At 36.6% G+C, this 12,206-nt stretch overlaps 1 protein-coding gene across 20 annotated transcripts in view; it reads right to left on the bottom strand.

The window, feature by feature from the left end:
* The window catches only part of SOX6 (SRY-box transcription factor 6), a 620,530-nt gene that overhangs the window by 493,118 nt on the left and 115,206 nt on the right, over positions 1-12,206 (bottom strand). For 13 of the 20 annotated variants that reach the window (XM_089915099.1, XM_089915110.1, XM_089915098.1 and 10 more), the window contains exon 3: positions 1,202-1,283. The exons of 1 other annotated variant lie outside the window; for it this stretch is intronic. The gene's annotated coding sequence lies outside the window, so the exon portion shown is untranslated. 6 more of the 20 variants (XM_089915100.1, XM_089915102.1, XM_089915103.1 and 3 more) reach the window with 6 other exon arrangements.

Below are 12,206 nucleotides of genomic sequence, written 5' to 3'. Positions count from 1 at the left end.
TACTCACCAGAAACTAATATTAGATGACTAAGCTCATTTTCACATGTGATTGGGCCCAGGTTTGTCAAGATGAACTATGAATGCATTAATATCCACAATACTGCCAAATGCTGAATTATTAATATTGTCAGCTCCTTGGTTTCAGTTCATGCCCTGTTGAGGAGTTTTGTGAGATTCATCAAAACTCAGCCTCTCAACATGTTTACAAGTATCATGGAGGCAACACGTCTTAAATTAAAATAAGGTGACTTTCAACCAAGCAAACTGTCATCAAGGCCAGTCTAAGATTCATAAATGCAAAGAACCAGTCTATAGTGAAGACAGCAGATGAAGTCAGGTGCTACCACATGCCAGATCCTTGCCAACTCAGCACCCAGCAGTTGAGATACTAGGTAGATGACTAACGGTGGTTCTTCACTTGGCAGGATCAGCAGCATTATGCACTATACCTATGAGTTGTATATGTCAATGCAAGTATTCAAGAACCAAAAACAGTGCTGAAAATTGGCTCCAAAACTGCTATGGCTTATCAATTTTTATTCTATTGACTATGCAAATTTTTCAGTTCTCTAAACCAAGGACAGAGTTACTTAACTGGATGAGTCCTGAATTTTTCCTTCAGTGAAAAAAGTAAAAGATTACTCTGTTTTAGTTATGCTAGAACTCCTTTTAAAATCTCCATGTATCCAAAATATTTTTGTAAGTGCACATGAACAATGTTTTTTTATAAACCAATTGGAAATTTAAAGTATGATTACTTTTTAAAAGTCAAAAGTTTCTAAACTTTACTCTGTACCTTGTATTATATGATTTCCATGATGGTAAATTAATATCAAAACTGATTTTATTCATAAAACAAATAATTTAAAAGAATACAAGTAGTATCCAGACTTGAAAAATTTTAGGATTTCTGATACTCATCTTTCCAATCTTTCATTCAGTAGATATATTCCCTATAAATAGAAACATTTCTGAAAAATATTGAATTGTGGTAGTAAAATTGTTTCATTTGTATGTAAAGTTTAGCCAATAATCCTCATAGTTATAAACATAAGTTAAAACTAGAAGATGTAAAGAAACTGGGTGTTAAAATTACTTAGGTCTTAGTATTAGACCACAAAAATGCAATGCAATCCTCATTTGCCACGGAAATAGGAAATAAATGGGAACATTAGTTATACTCATAAATTATATATTATACCTGGGCTCTTATACAAAGTGATGAGGGGTCACAAAGTCCTTCTTGAAGCATTTTTCTTTCCTCATCAGAAGATATAGAATGTCTAAAAAGAAGAAACTAATAGTTATTGGACCCACTATCTGCAACATAAAATAAATTTACTCTATGCATCATATAATCTTCCCAACAACCACGCCCATTTTATAGATGAGGGAATTGAGTCTCAGACAGGCTAGGTAATTTTCCAGAGTTACACCAGTGACAGAGATAAAACTGAAGCCCTACTGAACCCAGCTCCAAGGTCCATCTGTTCTTTCTGTTATATTATGCTTATTTATCACCTATAGTACTTTTTGTGTTTATGCTATTCTCCACTATCTAGAATTTCTTTCTGCTTCTTCTCAGTTAATCCATCCCTACCACTTCCTTCCAAGGTTCACAAGTATACTCCAAAAAGTATACTGTGTTCTCTCAGCACTTTGTTTAAAAGCCTCTATTACAACAATTCAAATTACACTGATTCACACAATACACATTTATGAAATGTTACCAACGTTACCACCTATATCCAGCAAGGTGATGAAGGTATCACAAAATGGTTGCATTGACATACTACAATATGTCTTTCCTAGTCTCCATTCTATACTCCTCTATCCTCTCTCACCTTCACAATAACTTTAGAAGTAGTAGTAGTAGTAGTATTTACTAGTATGATTGTCATTATCATTATCATTATTATATACTATGAACCTCAACCAACCACCTTTTGCTCTCATGCTGCTCTCTGGAACTCCTCTCCACTTTCATTCTGCTCAAAGGTTCTCATCCACTAAACCATCTCTCTTTCCTTCCCAATCAAAAATTCTACTCTTGAATATTTCATAAAAGGTGTGAGATACTCTCGATTATTCATTTATGCAACAAAGATCTAAGCATTTACTATATGCTGGAAACTAATGTTAGATAAACGAGATAGATCTTATTTGTCTAAGAGCTTACAATCTACCACAAAATAAAAACAAGTAAACCAAAATTTATAATGTAGATCCATGTCATCATGAAAGTATGTAAAAAAAAGTGATGTGAGTACAAAGAATAAAGAGTAATAATTCATCTGGAAGCCTTCATATGGAAGGTGGTATATAAAATAAAGCTTCATTATTGAACAGAATGCAGGTGGAGAAATAGCAATAGTGACTGATTATTGAATACTTTCTATGTGTGAAGCACTCAATATACTGTATGTTTAATATATATCATATATTTTCTTCACATATGTAGACATTTCTGTTCCTGACCAGGATGGACTAACAGGGACTGGATGTACCCTTCTTGGGTTAAACAACTAAAAAAAACTGGATGAAATACATAAAAACAACAGTTTTCAGAAACTGGACATCAAGCAATGAAGAAGTAATTCCTGAGAAAGGAAAAACAAATGAGGTCATCTCTACAGTTGTCCCAGATTACTGCCTCAAGAAAGAAATTACCAACTGCAGTGTACAGAGGCAAATCCTAATGGTCTCATTGAGTTAAGAAGACGAAACTGGGAGCCTAGGGAGGCCCAGGTGGATAGAGTTGGTAGGGTAAAGTAACAGAGGAGAAAGACCTGCACATAAACTTCCAGAGGTCTGCAGAGAATCCCTCACGATTACTGATAAGCACACATGTGTGAGGAAACTAACCAAAGTTAGGGAAAGATATACCTAAAAGGAGCAGAGAAATCAATCCCCAGAGCTCACACAAATCCAGTAATAATTCAATTTCCCATCATCAAAGTGTAAGACTTCACAATGCCAGGGGCACTGGACAGAATACTCAGAAGAGTATTATTGCCTCAGCAGTGCAGATACTTAGCCTTACACTATAGGCTGCACTGGTTCCAACTGACAGTGCTTGAAAGCAAGTATTGAAAGGATCAAACTGTTTCCAAGTATCTTAACTACACACCAGAAAAAACGTCCAAAAATATTTATAGAAATACTGAAAGATTCAGCACTCAACAAGGTAAAATTCACACAATTTCTGGCATCTAATAACAAATCACCAGTCATGCAAAGAAGCAGAAAAATACCGCTCATTATGAAGAGAAAAAGCAATCAATTGAAATTTGCCCAGAAATGACACAGGTGATAGAATCAGTAGACAAAGATATTAAAATAGTTATTAGTTGTATCCTATTTGTTCATGAAACTAAAATAGACTGAACATACTAAGTAGAGATATCAAATATACAATAAAGACCCAACTATAACTTCTAGAGATAAAAAATACAATGTCTGGGATTAAAAATCATAGGGGTGGAATTAAAAGCAGGTTTGACTCTGCAGGACAAAGACAAGTGAACTTGAAGGCTTATCAATAGAAACAATGCAAAATGAAACAGAACAGGGAGGGAAAAAAATGAAAAAATGTGAACAGAATCAGAGAACTGAAAAACAACTTCAAGCTGCCTAATATGTATGTAATTGGATTCCACAAAGAATGGGAGTTAAAGAAAAAAATTCTGACGTAATAATGGCTGAAAATTTTTCAGATGTGACAAAAAACTATAAACCTACAGATTCAAGAATCTCAAAAAACCCAAGCTCAGGAAACATTATGAAAACTACACTAAGGCACATAGTAACCATGTTGCTTACAACCAATGTAAAAAGAGAAAATCTTAAAAGCAGCCAGAGGAGAATGACACATCATACACAGAGAAACATAATTAAAATTAAGGCAGACTTCTTTCTGAAAACAATGCAAGCCAAAAGACAATGGATCAATATTTTAAAATTACTGAACCACAAAAAGTTAATCTAAAAGTCTATACCTAGCAAAATAAAGATTTTTCAGAAACATAAAAGGTGATGGAAATATCACCATCTCACCAGCAGACATAATCTACAAGAAATATTAAAGCGGTCCTTCAAGCAGAAGGTAATTTGCCAAATGGAAATCTGAATCTACACAGAAATAAAGTACATTGAAAATGGTAAATATGTGGGTAAATACGAAAGACTATTTTTATTTTTTAAATATCTTTAAAATATTGACTATTCAAAGCAAAAATAATAAAAATTATCTTTAGATTTAACACCCAAATTAAAAGGGAGAGATTGTCATACTGGATAAAAAAGCAAGACTCAACTGCATGCTGGCTACAAGAAATCCACTTTTAAATGAAGACAATACTTTAAAAGTGAAAGGATGGAAAATATATACCACAGTACCACTAATAAAAAGAAACCTGCAGGGCTATCAGACAAAGTAGATTTCAAAGCAAAGAATATTACAATGGATAAAGTGATTTTTATACAGTGATAAGGGTGTCAACTCAGTAGGAGGACATAATGACCTAAACATGTATAAAGCTAATAAAGCTAATAAAGCTTCAAAATACAGGGAAGCAAAACTAATAAAATTTCAGGAAGAATTTTAATCAGAGTTCTCAAAATCTCTCTCCCTCAATTAAGGGTAGAACACGTAAACCAAAAAAATCAGTAAGGATATTGAAGACATGGACAGCACTGTCAACCAACTTTACCTAGTTTACATTGATAGAACTTGCCAACCAACAAAAGAACTAGTAATTCAATAACAGAAAGATATCTTGAAAATCTGTAAATATTAGGAAATAACACTTCTAAATGACACACAGATCAAAGAAGAAATCAAAAGGGAAATTAGAAAGTATTTTGAAATGAATAAAAATGTAAACACCACATATTAAAATTTATGGAACACAGCTAAAGCAGTACTTAGAAGTAAATTTTATAGCACTAAAACCTATATTGAAAAAGGGGGTCTCAAATCAATGATCTCAGCTTTCACCTTAAGAAACTAGAAAAAGAAGGGCAACATAAACCCAAAGTATGCAGAAAAAAATGAAATAATAAGACTAAAAACAGAAATCAATAAAATAGAAAAAAGGAAAGCAATATTAAATTTGATGTTGTGTTTACATTCTCATAGCATAAATGAGAGGCGACATCACTAAATATTCTACAAATATTAAAAGATATGTATTATGAACAAATCTATGCCAATAGATTAAACAATTTAGATTAAATGCACTTAAATAAGCCACAAAACTTAGATGAAATAGATAACCTCAATAGCCCTACACCTATTTTTAAAAATTGTATTTGTAGTTAAAAACCTTCCCCAAAAGAAAACTCCAAGCCCAGATGGTTTCATTAGTGAAGTCTTTCAAGTATTTAAAAAGTAATAATACCTACTGTACACAAATTCTTCCAGAAAATTATATAGAAGGTAATACTTCACAACTCATTCTATCAATATAAGGCTACAGTAATCAAGTAATCAAGATAGTCGCATAAAAAAATAGACAAATAGATCAATGGAACAGAACAGAGACTCCAGAAATAAATCTATATATATATATGGTCAACTTATTTTCAACAAAAGTGCCAAGGCAATTTAATGGGGAAAAAGATAATCTTTTCAGACAATGGCACTAGAACAATTGGAGAGCCATAAGCCAAAATATATACCATAAACGTCATCTCACCCTATTACAAAAATTACCTCAAAACGAATCATACACCTAAATTAAAAGCTAAAACTATAAAACTTCTAATGGAATGCATAGAAAAAAATCTTAGTAACATTGGGTTTTGCAAAACTTTCTTGAACGTAACATAAAAAGCATGCAATAGAAAAGAGGGGAGACCTTCAAGATGGTGGAGGAGTAAGACGTGGAGATCACCTTCCTCCCCACAAATACATCAGAAATACACCTACATGTGGAACAGCTCCTACAGAACACCTACTGAACACTGGCAGAAGACCCCAGACTTCCCAAAAGGCGAGAAACTCCCCCACGTACCTGGGTAGGGCAAAAGAAAAAACAAGAAACAGAGACAAAAAAATAGGGATGGGACCTGCACCTCTGGGAGGGAGCTGTGAAGGAGGAAAAGTTTCCACACACTAGGAAGCCCCTTCACTGGTGGAGACGGGGGGTGGCGGGGGCGGGGGAAAGCTTCGGAGCCATGGAGGAGAGCACAGCAACAGGGGTGCAGAGGGCAAAGCGGAGAGACTCCCGCACAGAGGATGGGTGCCGACCAGCACTCACCAGCCCGAGAGGTTTGTCTGCTCACCAGCCTGGGCGGGTGGGGCCTGGGAGCTGAGGCTCAGGCTTCAGAGGTGAGATCCCAGGGAGAGGACCGGGGTTGGCTGTGTGAACACAGCCTGAAGGGGGCTAATGCACCACAGCTAGCCGGCAGGGAGTCCGGGAAAAAGTCTGGAACTGCCTAAGAGGCAAGACACCATTGTTTCCGGGTGCACGAGGAGAGGGGATTCAGAGCACTGCCTAAACAAGCTCCAGAGACGGGCGCGAGCCGCGGCTATCAGCGCGGACACCAGAGACAGGCATGAACACTAAGGTTGCTGCTGCAGCCACCAAGAAGCCTGTGTACAAGCACAGGTCACTATCCACACCTCCCCTCCCGGGAGTCTGTGCAGCCTACCATGCCAGGGTCCCGTGATCCATGGACAACTTCCCCAGGAGAACGCACGGCGTGCCTCAGCCTGTTGCAACGTCACGCCGGCCTCTGCCACTGCAAGCTTGCCCTACATTCCGTACCCCTCCCTCCCCGGGGCCTGAGTGAGCCAGAGCCCCCTAACCAGTTGCTACTTTAACCCTGTCCTGTCTGGGCGAAGAACAGACGCCCTCAGGCGACCTACATGCAGAGGTGGGGCCAAATCCACAGCTTAACCCCGGAAGCTGTGCAAACAAAGAAGAGAAAGGGAAATCTCTCCCAGCAGCCTCAGGAGCAGCAGATTAAATCTCCACAATCAACTTGATGTACCCTGCATCTGTGGAATAACTGAATAGACAATGACTCATCCCAAAATTGAGGCGGTGGACTTTGGGAGCAACAGTAGACGTGGGGTTTGCTTTCTGCATCTAATTTGATTCTGTTTTTATGTTTATCTTAAGTTTAGTATTTAGAATATATTATCATTGGTCGATTTGTTTATTGATTTGGTTGCTTTCTTACTTTTTTTATATATAGATATATATTTTTTTCCTTCTTCTCTTTTTGTGAGTGTGTATGTGTATGCTTTTTTGTGTGATTTTGTCTGTATAGCTTTGCTTTTACCATTTGTCCTAGGGTTTTGTCTGTCCGTTTTTTGTTTTTTGCTTTTTGTTTTTAGTATAGTTTTCAGCACTTATTATCACTGCTGGATCTGTTTTTTTGTTTGGTTGCTCTATTCTTTCTTTTTTTTATTACTTTTTAATTTTTTATTTTTAATAATTTATTTTTTATTTTAATAACTTTCTTTCTTTCTTTTTTTCTCCCTTTTCTTCTGAGCCATGGGGCTGACAGGGTCTTGGTGCTCCGGACGGGTGTCAGGCCTAAGCCTCTGAGGTGGGAGGGCAGAGTTCAGGACATTGGACCACCAGAGACCTCCTGGCTCCACGTAATATCAAATGGCGAAAGCTCTCCCAGCTATCTCCATCTCAATGCTTAGACCCAGCTCCATTCAACGATCAGCAAGCTACAGTGCTGGACACCCTATGCCAAACAACTAGCAAGACAGGAACACAACCCCACCCATTAGCAGAGAGGCTGCCTAAAATCATAATAAGGTCACAGACACCCCAAAACACACCACCGGATGTGGTCCTGCCCTCCAGAAAGACAAGATCTAGCCTCATCCACCAGAACACAGGCACCAGTGCCCGCCAACAGGAAACCTACACAACTCACTGAACCAACCTTACCCACTGGTTGCAGACACCAAAAACAGCAGGAACTATGAACCTGCAACATGCGAAAAGGAGACCCCAAACACAGTAAGTTAAGCAAAATGAAAAGACAGAGAAATACACAGCAGATGAAGGACCAAGGTAAAAACCCACTAGACCTAACAAATGAAGAGGAAATAGGCAGTCTACCTGAAAAAGAATTCAGAATAATGGTAGTATAAAGATGATCCAAAATCTTGGAAATAGAATAGAGAAAATACAAGAAACGTTTAACAAGAACCTAGAAGAACTAAAGAGCAAACAAACAATGATGACCAACACAATAAATGAAATTAAAAATTCTCTAGAAGGGATCAATAGCAGAATAACTGAGGCAGAAGAACGGATAAGTGACCTGGAAGATAAAATAGTGGAAATAACTACTGCAGAGCAGAATAAAGAATGAAAAGAATTGAGGACAGTCTCAGAGACCTCTGGGACAACACTAAATGCACCAACATTCGAATTATAGGGGTCCCAGAAGAATAACAGAAAAAAAAAAACAGACTGAGAAAATATTTGAAGAGATTAGAGTTGAAAACTTCACTAATATGGGAAAGGAAATAGTCAATCAAGTCCAGGAAGCACAGAGAGTCCCATACAAGATAAATCCAAGGAAAAACACGCCAAGACACATGTTAAACAAACTATCAAAAATTAAATACAAACAAAAAAATATTAAAAGCAGCAAGCGAAAAGCAACAAATAACATACAAGGGAATCCCCATAAGGTTAACGGCTGACCTTTCAGCAGAAACTCTGCAAGTGGGAAGGGAGTGGCAGGACATATTTAAAGTGATGAAAGGGAAAAAACTACAATCAAGATTACCCTACCCAGCAAGGATCTCATTCAGATTCGACAGAGAAATTAAAACCTTTACAGGCAAGCAAAAGCTAAGGGAATTCAGCACCACCAAACAAGCTTTACATACAACAAATGCTAAAAGAACTACTCTAGGCAGGAAGCACAAGAGAAGGAAAAGACCTAAAATAACAAGCCCAAAGCAATTTTAAAAATGGTAATAGGAACATACATATCAATAACTACCTTAAATGTAAATGGATTAAATACCCCAACCAATACACATAGACTGGCTGAATGGATACAAAAACAAGACCCATATATATGCTGTCTACAAGAGACCCACTTCAGACCTAGGGACACACACAGACTGAAAGTGAGGGAATGGAAAAAGATATTCCATGAAAATAAAAATCAAAAGAAAGCTGGAGTAGCAATTCTCATATCAGACAAAATAGACTTGAAAATAAAGACTATTAAAAGAGACAAAGAAGGACACTACATAATGATCAAGGGATGAATCCAAGAAGAAGATATAACAATTGTAAATATTTATGCACCCAACACAGGAGCACCTCAATACATAAGGCAAATGCTAACAGCCATAAAAGGGGAAATCAACAGTAACACAATAATAGTAGGGGACTTTAACACCCCACTTTCACCAATGGAAATGATCATCCAAAATGAAAATAAATAAAGAAACACAAGCTTTAAATGACACATTAAACAAGATGGACTTAATCGATATTTATAGGACATTCCATCCAGAAACAACAAAATGCACTTCCTTCTCATGTGCTCATGGAACATTCTCCAGGATAGATCACATCTTGGGTCACAAATCAAGCCTTGGTTAATTTAAGAAAATTTAAATCATATCAAGTATCTTTTCCAACCACAACACTATGAGACTAGATATCAATTACAGGAAAAAATCTGTAAAAAATACAAACACATGGAGGCTAAACAGTACACTACTAAATAACCAAGAGATCACTGAAGAAATCAAAGAGGAAATAAAAAAATACCTAGAAATAAATGACAATGAAAACACGACGACCCAAAACCTATGGGATGCAGCAAAAGCAGTTCTAACAGGAAAGTTTATAGCAATACAATCCTACCTCAAGAAACAAAAAACATCTCAAATAAGCAACCGAACCTTATACCTAAAGCAATTAGAGAAAGAAGAACAAAAAAAGCCCAAAGTTGGCAGAGGATACAAATCATAAAGATCAGAGGAAACAAATCATAAAGTTGGTAGAGGAAACAAATCATAAAGATCAGATCAGAAATAAATGAAAAAGAAATGAAGGAAACAATAGCAAAGATCAATAAAACTAAAAGCTGGTTCTTTGAGAAGATAAACAAAATTGATAAACCTTTAGCCAGGCTCATCAAGCAAAAAAGGGAGCAGACTCAAATCAATAGAATTAGAAATGAAAAAGGAGAAGTAACAACTGACAATGCAGAAATACAAAAGATCATAAGAGATTGCTACAAGCAACTATATGCCAATAAAATGGACAACCTGGAAGAAATGGACAAGTTCTTAGAAAAGCACAACCTTCCAAGACTGAACCAGGAAAAAAGAGAAAATATAAACAGACCAATCACAAGCACTGAAATTGAGGCTGTGATTAAAAATCGTCCACCAAACAAAAGCCCAGGACCAGATGGCTTCACAGGCAAATGCCATCAAACATTTAGAGAAGAGCTAACACCTATCCTTCTCAAACTCTTCCAAACTATAGCAGAGGGAGGAACACTCCCAAACTCCTTCTACAAGGCCACCGTCACCCTGAGACCAAAACCAGACAAAGATGTCACAAAGAAAGAAAACTAAAGGCCAATATCACTGATGAACATAGATGCAAAAATCCTTAGAAAATACTAGCAAACAGAATCCAACAGCACATTAAAAGGATCATACACCATGATCAAGTGGGGTTTATCCCAGGAATGCAAAGATTCTTCAATATATGCAAATCAATCAATGTGATAAACCATATTAACAAATTGAAAGAGAAAAGACATATGATCATCTCAATAGATGCAGAAAAAGCTTTCGACAAAATTCAACACCCATTTATGAAAAAAAACCTCTGGAAAGTAGGCATAGAGGGAACTTACTTCAACGTAATAAAGGCCATATATGACAAACCCATAGCCAGCATTGTTCTCAATGGTGAAAAACTGAAACCATTTCCTCTAAGATCAGGAACAAGACAAGGTTGCCCACTCTTACCACTATTATTCAACACAGTTTTGGAAGTTTTAACCACAGCAATCAGAGAAGAAAAAGAAATAAAAGGAATCCAAAACAGAAAAGAAGAAGTGAAGCTGTCACTGTTTGCAGATGACATGATACTATACATAGAGAATCCTAAAGATGCTACCAGAAAACTACTAGAGCTAATCAATGAATCTGGTAAAGTAGCGGGATACAAAATTAATGCACAGAAATCTATTGCATTCCTCTCCACTAATGATGAAAAATCTGAAAGAGAAATTAAGGAAACACTCCCATTTACCATTGCAACAAAAAGAATAAAATACCTAGGAAGAAACCTACCTAGGGAGACAGAAGACCTGTATGCAGAAAACTATAAGACATTGATGAAAGAAATTAAAGATGATACAAACAGATGAAGAGATATACCATGTTCTTGGATTGGAAGAATCAATATTGTCAAAATGACTCTACTACCCAAAGCAATCTACAGATTCAATGCAATCCCTATCAAACTACCAATGGCAGTTTTCACAGAACTAGAACAAAAACTTTCACAATTTGTATGGAAACACAAAAGACCCCGAATAGCCAAAGCAATCTTGAGAAAGAAAAACGGAGCTGGAGGAATCAGGCTCCTGGACTTCTAACTATACTATAAAGCTACAGTAATCAAGATAGTATGGTACTGGCACAAAAACAGACATATAGATCAATGGTACAGGATAGAAAGCCCAGAGATAAACCCACGCACATATGGTCACCTTATTTTTGGTAAAGGAGGCTAGAATATACAATGGAGAAAAGACAGCGTCTTCAATAAGTGGTTCTGGGAAAACTGAACAGCTACATGTAGAAGAATGATATTAGAACACTCTCTAATGCCATACACAAAAATAAACTCAAAGTGGATTAAAAACCTAAATGTAAGGCTAGACACTATAAAACTCTTAGAGGAAAACATAGGCAGAACACTCTATGACATAAATCACAGCAAGATCCTTTTTGACCCACCTCCTAAAGAAATGGAAATAAAAACAAAAATAAACAAATGGGACCTAATGAAACAAAAGCTTTGCACAGCAAAGGAAAACATAAACGAGACGAAAAGACAACCCTCTGAATGGGAGAAAATATTTGCAAATGAAGCAACTGACAAAGTATTAATCTCCAAAATTTATAAGCAGCTCATGCAGCTCAATATCAAAAACAAACAACCCAATCC

Source organism: Delphinapterus leucas, chromosome 7 (genome assembly GCF_059928025.1).
Source record: "Delphinapterus leucas isolate spDelLeu-1000000601 "Yukka" chromosome 7, BTC_Dleu_Yukka2, whole genome shotgun sequence".
In the NCBI taxonomy this organism is placed as follows: domain Eukaryota; kingdom Metazoa; phylum Chordata; class Mammalia; order Artiodactyla; family Monodontidae; genus Delphinapterus; species Delphinapterus leucas.
This window is presented reverse-complemented; position numbering and strand designations above follow the sequence as displayed.